Here is a 16,843-nt window from a genome sequence, read left to right on the forward strand (position 1 = left end):
TTGAAGGCTGTGATAAAACGATAGATCCACAATGCTTCTATGGCTTAATGTAAACATGGCGGGGAGGGGGGGAGTCTCTCATTATCTTCCTTTGCCAAACTGTCACTCCGATCATTGTAAAGAATTTTTGTAAATGTTTTTTATTTCTTTGAACCGGTCACTAAAGGAAGAAGTCAGAGAGTGGAACCATTTGGTGTCCCATCCTGCGGTTTACACCTTACAGCCTTCTGGGGAATAATCCCTGTAACTCTGGCACTTTGCCGTGCATCAGTTATGAGGACAAGGGACAAAATTCTTAAACTAGCAGGCCCAAGTGTTTGCCAGGCATTTAAAAATGTTGTCATCCTGAATTATTTCAGCCTATCAGTCTATCAAAGGAATGTTTAACTTCCTGTTTTCCTTCCCCCCTTTTTTTCTTCATTTGAATGTCTGTTTTCTTCTGCTTCCCCCTCCCCAACTGGCTGCAGTAAAGAAAATCCGTCAAGTTTTTCTGGAGTTTTTCCCCTTTAATATTCAGTCTGCACAGTCTCCACATAAAAGGTTACCAACCTTGGCTTTCGCTTATACAATTAATACTGGCTTTATGTTGTAATCCCACTTCAGTTTGCTGATCAGCCTTGCACCAGCCCCAGCTGTTATGATATCCAAAATAACAAGATGTCATTGTTAAGAACAGTGGCCTAGCTTTAGCTATTCAAATGCATATTTAGTCCCTTGTAAGAAGCTAGATTTTTATGCAGCAGTTTCCACAGAAACTGCTGGAGACTCAATGGTTCTGGAAATCAGGCCCCTCATTAGTGTGCTTACATATGGATATAGGCACTTCATTAGAGCTGAAAAATGATAAAAGCTAATATTAGAGTTATTACTAGTTATTTCCCCTCTTGCCCCTCTGGTTAATATCCCATGTTGTTGCTTTGGCATCTGTGTTACCCAGCAGCTTCAGTGCCTGAGTGGCTTCCCCACTGAACCAGGCCAGAAGTGATCTGTCCCTTGGCAGTGAATCACTGGTGGCTTTTAAACAGAATCCAAGTCTCTGGACTGCTCTCATCTCTCAGCTGACGATCATGCTGTCTCTGTGTATGTATACCAGGGTTACTCCAGTGACGGACTCCAATATGGATTTAGAAATAAGGCAGTTTTACCTAGACATTGTGTAGATCCCATAAAAGATTTCCCCCTATATCTTTTTTTTTTTTTGACTGATTGTCCTTGTGCACATTCACCCTGTGCACATTCATACACTCAACCATGGAAATGTATGGAAGACCAGAGATTTTTCAGCTCTGCTAGCATCTTGTCCTTTCAGTGTTGAATTCCCACCATGATTTTTCAATGGGGAAAAAGTGATGAGCTTTGTCACAGCTGAGTGCCTATTCCTGTGGGACATTCTTGTTTGGCTCTACTATTGTGTTGGGTTTGTGTGGCAAGGTTCTGGTAGCGGAGGGGCTGCAGGGCCCAGATGACCCTCAGTGGTCTGGGGTGTAGGCTTCAAACCTGTAGCTGTCTAGCGACAGAGTGGTTCATTTCCACCTTTTGGGCACCAAAAAGGACTGTGGTGGGTTGACCATGGCTGGACGCCAGGTGAACACCAACCACTCTATCACTCCTCCTCTTCAACTGGACAGGGGGAGAAAAGTATGATGAAAGGCTCATGGGTTGAGATTAGGACAGGGAGATCACTCACCAATTACTGTCATGGGCAAAACAGACTTGAGTCGGGGAAATTAATTTAATTTATTGCCAATCAAATCAGAGTAGGATAATGAGAAATAAAACCAAATCTTCGCCTCCCACCCCTTCCTTCTTCCCAGGCTCAACTTTACTCCCGACTTCTGGGCACATCCACCTGCTCCAGCGTGGGGTCCTCCATGGGCTGCAGGTGGATACCTGCTCCACCCTCCACCATTAACCTCCATGGGCTGCAGGGGACAGCCTGCCTCACCATGGTCTTCACCATGGGCTGCAGGGGAATCTCTGCTCCAGCGCCTGGAGCACCTCCTCCCCTCCTTCTTCACTGACCTTGGTGTCTGCAGAGTTGTTCCTCACTCCTCTCTCCCGGCTGCTGTTGCACAGTTTTTTTCCCCCCTTCTTAAATATTTTGTCACAGAGGGGCTACCACTATCAGTGATGGGCTTGGCTTTGGCCAGCAGCAGGTCCGTCTTGGAGTCGGCTGGCATTGGCTCTGTTGGACATGGGAGAGGCTTCTGGCATCTCCTCACAGAAGCTACCCCTGCGACCCCCTTCCTACCGAAACCTTGCCATGCAAACCCAATACAACTATCTTTAAAGACGCCTACACCTTTTGACACTATGGGAAGAATGCTCAGTGCTTTGCCTGGGCATCAGGTATGTCAGAACTGTGATGGGAGTGCTAGGGAGAGCTAACTTCTCTCATCTTGTTCATGAGGCATGCAATTTGCAAAGCCACCACATGGTTCTCTATTTACACTAGACAATGTGCTATTACAGAAGCTTCTGGGTCTGCTGTAATTCTTGATAGGATTGTCCTCTTCTCTGTCTCTCTATTTCTTTTTCAGGGCCAGGGACTTCTCATCCAAGTAACCTACGTTGGTGGAGTGGGAAAGTTAGAGTGTACTACTTTAGTAAGCATCCTAAGAGTGTAAGACTGCATATGGACAATCACTCAAGACAGAAGGGGAGATGGTTTACCAGAGTATATGTTGAGATATATAAATTCCCAGCTTACCCACCCTCTTCTCTACCTTCAAATCCCATTAAAGATTTAGAGTCTTAGAGCTGAGTGGAGCTGACAACACAAAGTGCATTGCACCCGTTTACACTGCATGTGCAGCCCATATGATGAGGCAGGACATGAACACTCCTCTGTGCATACTGAGAAGTGCCAAAAATTGTTCTTTCTGCAGTACTCGGACATATACTTATATATAGGATGAACAAGCCTGTGGACCTCAGACTTAATGGACTTTCTGGGCCTAAGTAAGTAACCTCCATTTTATACTGTTGTCAGAGAGCAGCTTGCAGGGTTTTGCTGCTGCCTGCAGATGTGAGGGGAGTACGTAGCGCCTGGCTTGTCTGGCAGCGCTGCTTCCTGTGCACTCATCTGCTTCCCGACAAGGGAACCGCCACATTCTACCCAGTGGACCATGTAAAAATTAACGGAGTAAACTTGATGTTCATGATTTCCTCCTCTGCAGTATTTCTAGCAAATTGGGTACCTGAATTCCTAAAGGGCTGGGATATTCTAGATATAATTGCTAGTTTTGGGGGGGATCACAGGATGTCCAGCATAATCAATGCCCAAGGGAAAGCCAAGAGAACAGCTGGAGCCTTGCTCATAGTGGGAGAGCTCTATTCTGTGAAAGGTAATGGAAAACTTTACTGTTCTGTTTTGGTGCTGAGTAACTTGATCTATGTGGGTTTTTTTATTCTTTTCTGTTTACATTCTTAGTACCCTTTTCTGATTTTTAGACATATATGTACTTTTTCCTTCTATCTCCTGTGAGCTCCTGGATAGAATTCTGCTGAAACCCCTTCCCCTTAAAAACACAGACAAATGCAGATTAAAGATATATCCTTTTGCAAGAGGTCTGTATTCACACTGTCACTCTCTGGATTAAGATTGCTGTGGTTTATGTATGTGCAGCTGCTTTCTAATTAAAGCCCACATCTGCCCTGGCTTTAACACCAGTCAACTGTAGTGAAGCCATTAACCCCCTCTGTTGCTTCCACCCTTTGTCCTATGGGCACATGAAAAGATAAGTAGATTGAGAAATGAAGAACCAAAAGCACAGTTCTCAGTCTTGCTGGGTTTATGCTCAGAAAATCTGAAGAGGGAAGAACGTGGAAGCCAGGTCTCTTTCTATTCCCTCAATCTTAATAAAATTCTGGCTTTTAGTCTAATTTAGCACACCTTCAAGACTGGGCTGCAGCCCTTCATTCTGCTGCTCAAAGGCTTTTCACATTATCATGTCTGCTCCCAATCCATTTGGTTGCTTACAGCCCCTGACAGGCCCCTTCTGGGAAGGACATGCATTTGTTGTGTAACGCGGGTTACCCTGTCATCCATCCACCCAAAGGATCCCCTGTGTCAAGGCAAGGAATCCTTCGTAATTTCTCACTTGCTTTGTGTTGCTTCAGCTGTACAAAAGAAGTGGGGGAGCCCTGCGGTCTGGCTCTGGAGACTGTGCTCTTTGCTCACGTAAGGCAGAGCCTCACGTCCAGCTTGCAGAATTCAGGAGGCTGTGTCATTCAGAAGGGATTTTTGTATGATTCCTCTAAGTGATAGATGAGATAAATGAGTACAGATGAAAGATTTGTCTCATTTCCTTGGGACCGAGCAGTAAAATAGGGAATCTGTAATATGAATTTAAAAAAACACCAAAAACAAAAACTAAGGAAAATTTGGCCTCTTTGACTCTTTGAGCACTGTTTAGACTTTCAAAACTGAATCAGCCCAAGTTTGTGGGTTATTATACAGGCTGCTCTTGATAACTTCTGAAACTTCATCCAAATGAACTATTCAGATCCTGGGTGGAGTAACACTAAGTGTGATGTAACAGACCTGAGGTCAATGCATCTCCTCCCAGTGTGTGGTCTGTGAATAATATGTGGGCCTGTGGGTCCCAGAAGCAGTGATCTCTGTGTGAAAGAATTTGAAAAAAAGGGTAGCTGTATCACAGTTAATACTCCCATTTCCTCAAAGAATCCATTCACTGCAAAGGAGGAAGGAACGTGCCTTTTCAACATTCGTCTTTTAAAGAGCACTCAAAAGTGAAGGCGCTCTGGCTGACTGAAGTTGGGTACACCTGAAGAAAGCGTCTGTTTGAAATGAGTGCCTGCAGAATAAACTGAAGTCAATGTATGATGCAGGTGGCTGACAGTTTCTAAAGTCAGAATGTTTTTGTTTTGATGCCTACAAATAGATTTAATTGTAATGTGGGAGCTGCGATACTCACAGAATGTAAGAGAGAGTATTGAACAATCTCTTCTCTCTAAACATGACTTTAAGAGCATTGCTTCAGATGTTGTAAATTTTAGAACATTAGCCCTGGTGGCTTCTTCCGTCACTTGACAAATGTACTGCATAGAAATGAATGGCTACATGGTAGTTTTAAGGGGAAACTAGTGGGATACTTTTTAACCAAATGAAAGTTTAACCTTACTGTGTATGTTCTGTTCCCCAAAACGCTGTTCAGATTTGAAATGTTAAGTACCAAAGTTTAATGGAGAAGTTCTAAATCTCTCTCTGTAATACTGTCTCTTCCTATGTATAGCAGAATGATTGGTATAATTATTTTATCCTGTGGTTTTATTTATATCCTATAGTTTCAGGTTGTGAACTTAATACTGTAAAAATTACTCTTGACTCATGTGGTTGAGGTAAAGCTTGTGGATTGATTCAAAATAACAGTGGGCCTGATGTATGTATGTATGTCTTTGTGGATTTTCAGATGGACATTTTTCAAATGTCTTAAATGGAGAAGTTTTTTATTTGCATCAACATGATCCCCCTTGCTTATGACATGGCCCACGGAGAAGTTCAGGTCGGAGCCAGGGCACCACCTTGACAAAACTTAATCAAAGAAAGAAGCAGTGGAACTAGTCTGCAACACGCTTCAAAGCTTCAGAGTAGCTGCTTCCCATATACTTCTTGATGGCAAATGTATGTTACATGCAACATTTAAGATAAATACCATCACATAAATTCTTGGCAGTAGGTCCCCTGCGAGCCATCAGCCAAGTTTTCCAACCACGCACCAACTTACTGAGGTGTAATAGCGTCTAAGAACTATAGCCATTGGCAGATAGATTAGTCATTTTGGACTGGTATTATGTTCCCATTTTGTAGCAGAAAGGTACCTTTATCAGAGGATATTTCTATTTGCTTTTACCTCAAGTATATCCCTCATATGTGCCTTCGTGTGCACCTGTGTATATGTTTGCTTGTGCCTAGAATCCACTATATTTATTCAAGAACGGTATCCAGTTCTTCAAATATGTATAGGAGTTGAGCATTAACCAACTTGCTGTTTAGAAGATAAGACATGTATCTGTTTGCTGGGTTAGAATTTGTAAAAAAAGGGATTAGCTCACTAAAAGCGTCTTTAGGGACAGTGTTTCTAGGCTATTCTCTCTAAGAAGAGATTGACAGAGGTGATACATAGTCAAGAGAGAAAAGTAGGCTCTTCTGGAGAATGATTCAGAAGAGGATCCTCATATGCTTTTTAATTGTCATTTGTACGCTCAGTCCTGAAAATTCCTGGGTTTTCACCAGTTGCTATTGGAATATTAAATGTCACAAGCAGGGTGGATTTCAATTAGAAATCCAGAGAAAGAGAGAAAATAAATAGCCTTTCAACTACACACTGAGGCTTGGGCAAGAAAACTCATGATTTTGAAGGCAAAAAAGAGACCTTGAGAAATTCTTGCTATGGATGAAAACTGGCAACCTTGTGGCTGATAGTTCTCATGAGTAGTCTGTTTTCGTCATATTAGCTAATGATTTTTTTATTTATTCAGTTGACATTATCTGTTATCTGTTTTGATTTGGAACTGAATTGTATAAGCATGTTTTCAGAGATGAAGAAGATGCATTTTCATATTTTCTCCCTGATCTGGTGATAAATATGATGCACATTAGAGTATGATAATGCAAAACTAATAATCAAATGAAATTTTTTCTTTTAGTTTTAATAATTCATAATATTGCCTTTGACTTAGGAATTTATACACATAAAATGACCTTGGCAAGCTAGGTCTCTAAGGAGATAATATGTCTGAATAAGCATAGTTTATATATCATAAAAATTTAAGCGGCTGTTCTGTATATTAGTATTTGTCAGGGAATAAACTGAAAGCAAGAGTGCATGGAATTTTTTGGAGGTATGGGTGGATTAGTCTGAGTTGTTATTTTTTATTAAAATTACACAGTAATGCTTAGTCATACCTTAGGTGCAGCTACTGGAATAAAGGTGGATTATACCCTAGAGGTAAGAATCACCTTTATTCTATTGGTGCCTGTGCAATTAAAACCATATTGGAGGGATCATATTACTTTAATTCATTGATTAATCTTTGGACAAGGCCTTTCTCTAAGTTAATGAACAAGTAGGCCTTATCTCCTAATGGCCAAGATTGTGTACCGTTTTATTGTGGTAACTAAAACATACTGCTTTCAACTGTATTCATTTTTTGAGTCTTACTCTGTTCAGTAACTACATTTCCAGCCGTTGTTCCTTATGGAACTGAAAAAGAGAAAACAATCTTCCCTTTCTCCAAGTAGAATCAACTCCAAACCAGCAATTTTTACCGATGCATATTTGAATTACAGAGTAAAAACAAGTTTTCAGGAAGAGCCCCCAGAACACACCTGCCACCTCAGTGAATGATCCCAGACTGGAAAGGACTTACTTGTGGATAAATTCACATGTCTTAGGAGAACAGTCACTTCTGTCCCATGGACAGAGAATCCTGCATGACCAGGTTTTGTGAAATTTTGATTGTATAGCCTTTGAGAGTTTGCTAGTATCAGATTGAAAATACGGAGCTGCCTCTCCCTTAGGTCCAAACGCTTAGAGGAATGTGAGTCAGTGATGAATGAGGAGATGAATAAAAAGTATAGCAGCGAGTGGTTTCCTTTTCTTATTTTAGATAACAACCAGATCGGCACCTATACCATATAGTGACTCTATACTTGCACAAAGGTCTTTTTCATATTGCAATAATTAAGACTGACCTTAAACAAGGAGTGAGTATAACTGGCAGTTTTGAAGACTTCTGACCTGCTACAGCAATAACAAGAGTCGGTGTGAAAGTGAGAATCTGTCCCTTACTTCTTCTCTGTGAATTTTTTAATATTGAATACATAGTTGGTTTTGAGACTGCATATCTTTTTGGATTGGTATTTGTTTTGGGGAAGAAAAGTTCCTAGAAATTTCTGATGCTTTAACTAACTAAATTCAGTGTAAGTGTTGCTGGTATTGATTTTTTTGACTATTGAAAGTAATTTTGAAGACTTTCTTCAAGTCGTGTTTTCAACTTTCAAAAGGTTATTGCTGCTCTTGCTTCAAGTCTTGCCTCTTTATTGCAGATTATCAAATTGTATATGAAATCTCCTGTCCACCGTTTATTCACAGACTGGCTTTGGACCAAAAATGACCCCTTTATTTCCTCGTGACACACCTTACTCATGCAAGAATAGTGTATTATTTTCCTAATGAACAGCTGCGTTTTAATTGCACGTTCTGGGAATACCCATCAACTGATGAAATACAGTGTGCTCAGCCTTCACTGAATGAATGCAATCACCACTCTTTTGTCACAGAAAACCAAATTTTCTTGTATCTGGAATGGTTGCAGCAGCATTCCTCAAAAGAACATTTCTGGAGGGAGCTAGGTCTCTAAACCTGCTAACCCAACAGCAATCACCTTCCTATTATTATCCGTTATGAAAATAACCTGGGCAAAGCTGAATTAACATGGCCCTGCAGTCAGGACATTTGTAAATACAAAACGAAACCTGCAGAAGTATGAAATACACACAACTGAATGATAAGCATTATAAAAAGTAGTTCCATATTTCAGAAAACAGATTTTCTTTTCTGTGGCCTTGAACTGGCATGGAAGGTAATTCTAAATCTGTTAGACATACAGAAATAGCTAATAATTTTTTAATGAGTTTTAGTATTTTTTTCCTAAAGCCTCAGCTGCTAGAATAATTTGATTCTGCAAGCGTCGTAGTTTTCAAAATAAGTTCTTGAGCCCCTTGTTGTGAGAAAAGCTCAGAAACACAAATCTCAAAGACTTAAAATCTATTAAAAAAAGCCCAAGGTCTATTAAAAAGGGTATTTTGATTTGGCTTATTCTTTAGGAAAGGAGAAGTTGATTTATTTTTTAAATGCTTGAGACGGGCAGTCCTTAATATCTCTCACACTTTATTACTGCTTAATTATGTCCCTTCTGAAATGGTAAGAGACACTCAAACTGTAGCAGAACGTAACCAGTTCCTACTAAAACCTGTTTTTGTTGGCTCCACAAAAAATCTCTTCATATATTGCCACCAGTAGTTGCTTTACCGAAACAGGGCTGACTCACAGAGCTGAGACAGCTTCTTGCAGCTGCTGAATACAAAAGCATATATCCCCATAATACTGCTACTTCTTATGGGATTCTTCCAGTGCACTTAGTGCCAAGAGCAAAATAAGAGCTCTTTTCTTGTAGCCTTTAATTGAGCTAAGGTCTCTTTGATTCAAGAGTTAGTTTTGCCTGAGCAATGAGTGCAGAACTAGGCCATACAAATAGTTTCAGTATAGATCAAAAGATTATTGTATGTAGATATTAACAACTAACATTATTGATATTAATGAAGAGACATACTGTGCTTACCATCTGCAGATGTTGGAGTGGGTGGATAAGATTTGGGTTTTAGGGAATTGGAAACAACCTGATTTTTTTTTTCCATTTGGTTAATTATGAAATGATTCTTAAAACAGATAACAGTGACTAATTTGGCCAATGAATTTAATGGGATGAAAGGCAAGTACAGAAACAAAGCAAACAAAGAAAGGAGAAAAAAAACAACACAGGAGCTTTAGCTTATGTTTAATGATGTGTAATTGCTGTTGGTACCAGAAGGAAACTTTTTTCCATAACTAGTAAGGTCATTTTTCAGTTTCAGATGTTCAAATTTCAATCAGCATTTGAACACATGATAAATATCAGTGGCAGGGATTGTTGTTTCTGACTCGTAGAAGGTTTAGAATACTTATGTGTCCTGCATCAGCCAATAAATCTATGGTTCAAAGGAGGAAAGGTATGTACGGGTGTTGTTACCTGTCTTATTATATAAATAATTATTTAATATTTTCTGTCCATAGGCTGTTATATTTTAAGTTTTTAATACAGAAAACAAATCTTCATGTTGTATTTTGTTTGGGGAGTTGCATAATTTTTGCTAGTGTTTCTTTCTGCCTGCTGCTGTGAAAAAAACTTCAATACATTTTTTATGTGCTAACTGTGGCAGTGTTGCTTTCCTGACATTTTGCTTGCTTTAAAGAACAAAACAGTCCCCAGCCCAAGGAACACGCCTGTCAGCCTTGACTACTGCTAGAGCAAGAGTCTGCTTCTAAAGGGAAAGCTGACTGTGAATTTTTATTGGCTTTATAGATCATGTGCCATCTAACTTAGATGATAGCGGATTTGTTGAAACACAGATTAAAGAAGAATCATAGCTAATTTGTGGCAGTTTCTGGCACACAGGGCCAATTTATTTTTATGGTCCTTTAAGAGAGATTTTTTGTGAACACAGTCCACTTGTCTTCTTTCTCTATGATTCTCTTCCATCATCAATCCCTCATCTTTTCTGGACAACTGCTTTTCAGCTCCTTTGTCTTTTCTTAGGTTAGTTATCTGTTGCAGTTTTTTTCCTCCTTCCTACATCTCATTGGGACCATGCATCCTTGGGTAGGAAGGACACCACTTGTTGAATCCAAGTATTGCCTTGCTGTGTTCCTCAGAGAACCTCTAAGTTGTAGGAACGAACCAATGCTGTGGGTAGCATGTCGTGTCATGGTTCTGCAAGGAACCCTTCATCTTCCAGAAATGCCAGTACACCGTAGTTCCGTTCAACATAGTACAACATAGTTCAGTTAGCTAGGTTTTTCATGTTCAGTGAAACACGTGGGACACTTGGGTGTATGTGAGACACCTATTTTCACCTCTTAAGCCTCACATTGTATCCAGGGCTTTTCTCTCCTCATGTACAAAGGTGAATTACCACAGTACTTGCCATTGTCCAAGTATACAGCTTGTTTTATTCAGGAGTGGGCACTAACAGACTGCAGAGGAACAGGCCTAGACAGAAGAGCAAACACAGCACGGCCAATGCTAGAACTACGGCTGGCAGTGTGACTCCAAGGAAGGAGCTGCTTTGTTCATGTTCTGAGACAGCTGAGAGACCGAGGCTAAGAGCAAGGGCCGAACCAGCCCCAAACCAGCAGGAGTGTAACAGAGCTCATTCCTTCTCAGTCTGCACAGCACAAAGGAGATGTCACAAAGATGAAGTGACTTGCTTGAGGCTCCACAGAAAATCAGTGGCAGCATTCGGCACTGAATCTCCTGAGGCAAATGAGTGCTTATGCTTCGAACCACAGTGCTGCTCCGTAGGCCTTCTATCAGTGCATTACATAATGTTAGTTTTATTAATGATGACCGTTTTTATCTAACCAGAGCCAATGAACCTTAGACTGCTTCGGGGAGGAGGGATGCATTGCATGATAATTACAGGATGCTAGAGCTGTCCAAGAACATTTTAAATTGAATGTATTTGATATTATGCAGATATAAAAAGACTGCAGGTGGCTGCTCTCTCAGCTTCACCTCTTGACTTTTGGACTGAGCCTCTACAGAGGATTTTCAAACACTTCTATGCCGGGACAATGGAAGACTGCCCAGATACAACTTGTGTCCTACTGGGAGGAGAAGAAATGACCATCTTCATGTTCAGCTTCTCTGTGCATGAGTATTTCATTCTGGCCAACAGACATAGAAAAGAAATAAACAAAAGAACTGCACTTACAGTAAAAGCTCCTACTTAAATAGGTTGTTAGAACAAAGGACTTCAAGCAATCTCAGTAATAAGCAACAAGCTACTGATTGACTGTAGGAAAAGAATTTAAAATTGTGGAAATATCTTACTGTATATAGAAGGATTTTTGGTTGACCTACTTAAAAAGACACGTATTATCCATTAGGTTTTATTTTCTTTTAGTACTGCTAGAGGGGTGGGCCTGAGAAAAACTGTTTTGCATTGCCTTTCATTAAATGCTGAATCTCATCAATTGTGTATGCTTTTATCGTATTTTATTGTAGGGATAATTTTAAGTTTTATAAGAAAACTTCTCATATTAAACTAATCCAGTCTAGACATTGATTTCAGTGGGCATTAGAACTTTCTTAAATATTTTCCAGAAAGGTTTCTTTAATCACTAGTAAACTTGGACAGCAGACAAATGAAATGAATGAAAAATATGTATTTGGATCATGGCATGTAAGAAAGGGATCTCAGTGCAATAGCCTGTCACCAAAATATTTGCTTTTGAAGTAGTTATTTTTTAGAAAATCCTTAACTTGCTGTAAAATGTATTATTAGTGAGACGCTTCAAAGCAAAACATTCTTCCCTCCTACTTTTGATTATTTGATAAAGAAAGAATTCTTAACATAATCATATGGTTAAACTGATTATGTAAAATAGCTTTTTAGCAATTAATATTTGAGTGAAAGCCTGGTCTAAAGTGAAACCATAATGGATCTTTGTTACACTATCAGATTTCATAAAGAGGCTGTTTAGCTAAGCTTTTTCTGTACAAACAAAACAATAAAAAATAAGTGTGAAAAACTCATCATTTTAGGACTTTTCTGCTGTGGAATATCAGTCCCTTTGCTGATATTGGGGCAGATTTCTCTATAATTCCAAATCTTTTATCTTGGAATATTTTAACATAATCAGTGCTTTTTCACTGTGATCATAAGGTTTCATTAATTTTTTTAAAGCTGTTAAAAGAGAGAGTGGTACTTTGGCATGGATTCGCAACAAGCTTTGATGAGTTCCAGAAAAGTGACTGTTACACAAATACAAGGAATGAAAAGAACTTGTTATCTTTAACAAGAGCTTGATTGGATGTAATAAAAGTTCCTTGTTAATTTACTGAAGTTAGCAGCTATGCTGGTAATGAATTTATAATCAACAACATTTGATCTTCTGCGGAAGCTTTTGCCCCTTTCTCCCCCCAAAAATGTTTCTGGAGAGAGTCCAGATAATTTCCTTTAATAGGGATTAAAACTTTAAAGGAGTGTTGCTTTATAGTGACCCTTTTTGGCAGTTTATCAGAACACTTATGCAGCTGGTAAATGTAACTACAAAATTCTGTGGAGGGATGACTATTTTCCCTAAAACAATCTCTCCTTTCCCCTCCCTGCCATGGACAGCACATTGTTTACAGCAACGCTGACAAAATAAAGAATCACAAAAATGAGTTACGTGAACAGGAAAGCTTTGATTCTATGGGAATAGCTCCAAAAATGTCTTTTGTGTAATGCATGTTAAATGAAGTCATTATCCTAGAACTTTGAAATAATTCTATCCAAATAGACATAACTTGTTTTTTTTTAAGTAATTATATTACATTTAGAGTTCTGAGAAATTGTCTGTGTTTTTAACGTGAATTAGGACTGACATTCACATGCGTACTCACACAAAGGCTGTTGACATGTTGTGCTGCATTTGTAGAGAAGTTTTCCTATTGACTCATTTTGATTTTACAGTCCTTTTTACAAACTGGTATTGTTGGAATTCAGTGTTTTAGAGTGGAGGAGGTTGTACGTCTGTTGTTGTTTTGTTAATTTTTAAAAAGTCTCTCAATCACCTCTATATTCCCTTAAATTCCAACCCCTGCGAAGTACTATCCTGGTCTACGGGGGTGAACACCAATAGCATAGCGACAGATGGACAGGGTAGACAGACGGCCCATATAATCCATCCTATGCTGGTTTTATAAGTCTATAAAAATGCAATAAAGAAAAAGGTCTCATTAGGTAGAGGCAGGGGGCTGATTGATTTGCAGGCCACACTCAGTTTATAGCTGCCTTCTGTGTGAAAGTCCACCTTACAGTGTGAGTTTACTCTGTTTGCCATGGCTTGTTTAGTTAGACTTAATTTACTTCTGGTAACGTTGAGCATTATTCATGTTTTTGTGGTGACTTTTACCCCAATTTGGCACCTAAGTATGGACTCACTCTCCTTTTACTCTGTAGAAATAAAACCCTGAAGCCAGAGGTCAGGAGAAAGGCTGAGTGAAATGCTCCTACCAAGTGTGGGTTGTCTGAGAAGGCAGAAGCTGTTTAATTGAAAGGGAAACTTAATACTGTCAAAGCTCTCATTTCAACTCGCATGTATTTTTCTGCATTGCAACAAACACCACCTCCAAATATTGAAAGAGGCTAAAGGAAAAATACTTTGTACATAATCATTCTCACTGATTCCCAAAACAATCCGTTTTATCTTTTGTTGTGGGAGTCTTTCTAGGGAAGAATTTTTTTCCTGTAAAAGAAATAAGAGCATGTGATTTTAAAATTATAAAAAAGGCAGTGGGACTGAGAGAGCTGGCTGCATCAGTGATGCGGCTTTCTTCAAATAAGGCCCATCGTTCTCAATGTTGCCAAACACTGCTGCAGGTGGATTCAGGGCGAGAGGCAAGTGTGCCTGGCCCCTGCACCGCAGAGCACAAGAGAGGCGCGTTAGCACCGACCATGGGTAATCTGTCCCGGTATCTAGTCATGGACGTGGGGCAGGCAGTTCCTGACGTATGGGGAGTAAGGGCTAGTTGTTGACTCTGCTGTTGACCTTGGGCAAACTGCATTATCTCCCTGAGCCTCAGTTTCCCAATCTGCAAAATGGGATTAAGGACTATTGTCAACAAGAGGTTAAAAGTATCTCTGTTTCAGATCAATATGAAAGAAGTTTTTATCTTAGATAAGACTGGGAAAACAGAATGTGTTGCCCATACACAATGTATTTTTTGGGAATCCCACCTAAATAAATGATGACAAATTCCTAAAGATGAATTGTTGATCCAGTCTTATGGAACCATGGATATTTTTATTCATGTAATCATTTAACATTTCAGTGAATCCAATTAAGCTTTTCCTCAACTATTTCCCATGTCTATGAGTTCTAGAGATTCTTGTTCTGCATTAAATACTTTCCTTTTATTGATTTTTAAGTTGTTGCCTCTAAGTTTTATTGGGTATTACCAATACTTAATAAGAACAGGAGTTCATAAACATTTGTAGTAACTTAAGGAAAGGACCAGTCTTAAATTAAAAATGCTTTTTAAGTCCAGTTGGTGGAAATTGTTTCAAAGTGTTCAAGATTATTAATGTTCCAAACAAAAAAATCAACCTTAAGAGGGCTGTCATTTGGGTAGTTGAAAGTTCTCACCATTTACATTCATGACATTTTAATTCATTTTTTTCTTTCTTACTGGATATCTAAAAACTTCTCTTTAACCTTAAGAGAATAAAATGAGAAAATTGGCAAACTTAAAAATAAATAAATGTGTTCCAGCCAATAATGATTTGCTAAATTGTATCATCATGCCAGAAAAGATCTGAGTCTTGAGTTCAGTCAGAAAATTCCAGTTACCATTATAAAACCTTCCACAGTGTTTAAAGTGTTCAAAGCCCATTGGGAAAAATCTGTCTGGATATTTAGTTCAATCTCTATTATTATTATTATTCTCTATTATTATTATTATTCTCTATTATTGTTGTTGTTGTTGTCTTCCTCCCTCCCACTTCCTTTTTATTCAAAGAAACAGACAAACAAACAAACAAGTAACTCCCATGTGATGCAGTTAACCATACAACTCATCCCTACCCTTTGATACTACGTATTACCCCCACAGAGTTGATTCTTCAAAGCCATTGACTGGGTTTGAGGAGCCAGTTTCTGTTAATTTTAATGGGGATTAGACATCCAGCCCCTAAGGCAGCTTTGAAAAATCTCCACCAGATTCTTTATGGCTCTTCTTGGAGGCAACAAAATGTTACCCAGTTATGTAGTTGCATTTCCCAAAACACTGCTAACATAAAGTTAGAGATCATCTTACTTCCTCAAGTTTAAAGAGCCCCATTTTTCTGTTCAGCTAAATTTTCTATTTCATTTCTATTGAGTCCTCTATATGACACAATTTCAAAGGGGAAGGACAGTTTTGGGAAGGAACTAGTAGATCATCCTTTTTGCGTGTAAGGAAGGTGGTACCTTGTTTTTTGACATGCACCCCGTAACAATCGGTTTATATTCTGTTCTCCTTTTCTGGATGTTACATTGACAGCCTTCTTCAGAAAACGGATTTCTTTCCATCCTGCTCTGAATGATGTATTTAAAATGTGCTTCACCTTAAATATGCAGGCTTTCAAAACAAAATTACTGAACCAGACAAGGGGGAGGGAAGAGGAGAATTGCCTGTTCCAACAGAACTAAAAAGCAGCAAACCTAAGTACATTTTCCATTCATTGACACACATACCCCATCAGCAGTCTGGATTCCCTTTCTCATGCATTGCTACTCTTCCATCTGAATAGACTCTGGGAGATAATAAGAGCAAACCTCAACTCTTATGTTAGGCCAGCTTCCTTAGAGGTATCTGCTCTGCAAACATTTCCTTTGAAAAAAGTAAGAAGTTTGCCATGTATAAAACAGAAGTATCCTTAGTTATAGCAACATGGATGGCTGCTAAATTGCATTTAAATTGTCCTTGTTTAATTTATGTTCTGTGCTGTCTTCCTTGTATATATCCCTTAGTTATGTTTTTGTCAGTTGTGTTTCTTTAAATGTATTATAAATCTGTATTTCCCTCATAAACCAGTCTGGAAAAGGGCATCTGTACTGGAAACTGGTTTTAGTGACTTGACACTTTGGCTCTTTTATGTTGTGAAACGAGTTTTAATTTTCTTAACATAGGCCAGGCATGGTACATAAACCTCTTCCCCCCCAGGGAGGCTTTTATGTTTGATTCCTTTAGTGGCAAAGCTTTTGAATTTCTCCCCTTGATTGACTTGATTATGATCTTCCCAGTATATATCCTTCATGTTGATGAATTCCTGGTAGGGATCCTCAAAGGAGTTTACAAGCCTCAATGCTAGATGAAACAGAAGAATTAAATTATCCCTGCAAAAGCTGCTACTAGTGAAAATAGGAAGTTGAATATTAGTGCTGCAGATTTATTTATTCTTTGGGTGTGTAATTTGAGATACTGGGGAAAGATTCATTTTTAGAGCATAGGTGCTCTGAGGTTTCTG

At 39.1% G+C, this 16,843-nt stretch overlaps 1 non-coding gene across 1 annotated transcript; it reads left to right on the top strand.

The window, feature by feature from the left end:
- Nucleotides 1–1,456: 1,456 nt before the first annotated feature.
- TRNASTOP-UCA (transfer RNA opal suppressor (anticodon UCA)) lies at nt 1,457–1,543 on the top strand. Its single transcript has one exon. It is a non-coding gene; the product is annotated as a tRNA-Sec (tRNA).
- The last annotated feature ends 15,300 nt before the right edge of the window (nt 1,544–16,843 follow it).

The sequence above is a fragment of the Calonectris borealis genome, chromosome 13 (assembly GCF_964195595.1).
Source record: "Calonectris borealis chromosome 13, bCalBor7.hap1.2, whole genome shotgun sequence".
Classification (NCBI taxonomy): domain Eukaryota; kingdom Metazoa; phylum Chordata; class Aves; order Procellariiformes; family Procellariidae; genus Calonectris; species Calonectris borealis.